Raw genomic sequence first — 1,606 nt, forward strand, 5'->3', positions numbered from 1 at the left:
GTCATTGTTTTGAATAAATAGGTTAATTTGAGAATGATTAATGTTTTGGGGCCTTTATATAATTTTTATAGGTCATGAAGGTCACACCTCTACCATAAGACAAAAATAACAATTTATTTCATTTATATTTATTTCCTTTATTAAACAGTACACATCCTTACTTGTTTAATTACTGCTTTCTTACTAATTTAAAACATTTGTTTTGGGTCTCTTGAAGACACCCTGACTTTGTAGTCCAATTTGAACGGACATTCCCTGGTGGCTCAGATGGTAAAGCGTCTGTCTATGATGCGGGAGACCCAGGTTCGATTCCTGGGCTGGGAAGATCCCTTGAAGAAAGAAATGGCAATCCACTCCAGTACTATTTCCTGGAAAATCCCGTGGACAGAGGAGCCTGGTAGGCTACAGTCCATGGGGTAGCAAAGAGTCGGACAGGACTGAGCGACTTCACGTTCAAGATCCTTATGAATTTTTAATCTTCCAACTTAATCTTTATTAAAACTGCAGAGGGAAAATAAATATCCTTTTCTCCACTCTTCCTGCTTCGCAACATACCTCCCTCTATTTCAGCCATGATTGTGCTTGCATAGGGCTCCCTGAGGTGATGGTTCTAAGTCTTAACTTATGAAAAGAGAATAGGAAACACTGATTCAAATGCTCCATACTATAAAAGCATTAAAATCCATAGTTAAAGATTTTCTCAGGAAACATAATGATTATAAAGATGTGTTAATAATCTCTGAAATTAACTCTGCTTGCCATTGTTAATTCTTTTCAATTCTTCCAGCTCAGCTCCAACATCACTTATTTCAGAGAATGATACCTGGATTGATTTCTATCTCTCACAAATACCAGGTCCTGTCTTCTGATTGGAGAAGGCAATGGCACCACTGCAGTACTGTTGCCCGGAAAATCCCATGGACGGAGAAGCCTGGTAGGCTGTAGTCAGGCTAAGAGTCAGACACGACTGAGCGACTTCACTTTCACTTTCCACTTTCCACTTTCATGCATTGGAGAAGGCAATGGCAACCCACTCCAGTGTTCTTCCCTGGAGAATCCCATGGACGGAGAAGCCTGGTAGGCTGCAGTCCATGGGGTCACACAGAGTCGGACACGACTGAAGCGACTTAGCAGCAGCCGTCTTCTGATTATAGGCTTTCAGAGCATTATATTCATATCCCTCAAATCATATACTTATTATAATGATTACATTATTTGTTTAAAGTAGTTTTTCTTTAGACATCACATAATTGATAAATACAAAATTTATCTTCTCCACATTATCATTGCAGAGTAGAGTTTCTGGCACATAACCTATGGAAATTAAGTATTATGAATGATATTTTTTTACTACTTTTTCTTTTCTGTGCCTGTTCCCAGGTGACAGCAAATTCATATTCCCTATACTTATAGACTTATTTTCTTTTCAAATGTTTTAATATTCCCAATATTTAAGGGAATAATAAAGTGATAAAGCAGGTTAGGCAGGATTTTACTTCCCATTTGTCTATTTCTGCCCTGTATTTTTATTGTATGATTTTATGCATTGAATTTTTCTTTCAGCTACTGTTAGTCATTAAAAGTGAACGTTACTGTCCTCACCTTT

At 37.6% G+C, this 1,606-nt stretch overlaps 1 non-coding gene across 1 annotated transcript; it reads left to right on the plus strand.

Moving 5' to 3' along the window:
• The first annotated feature begins 252 nt into the window (after positions 1-252).
• TRNAH-AUG (transfer RNA histidin (anticodon AUG)) lies at positions 253-324 on the plus strand. The gene has a single exon. It is a non-coding gene; the product is annotated as a tRNA-His (tRNA).
• Positions 325-1,606: the final 1,282 nt, after the last annotated feature.

This window comes from Bubalus kerabau, chromosome 12 (genome assembly GCF_029407905.1).
Source record: "Bubalus kerabau isolate K-KA32 ecotype Philippines breed swamp buffalo chromosome 12, PCC_UOA_SB_1v2, whole genome shotgun sequence".
Classification (NCBI taxonomy): Eukaryota; Metazoa; Chordata; class Mammalia; order Artiodactyla; family Bovidae; genus Bubalus; species Bubalus kerabau.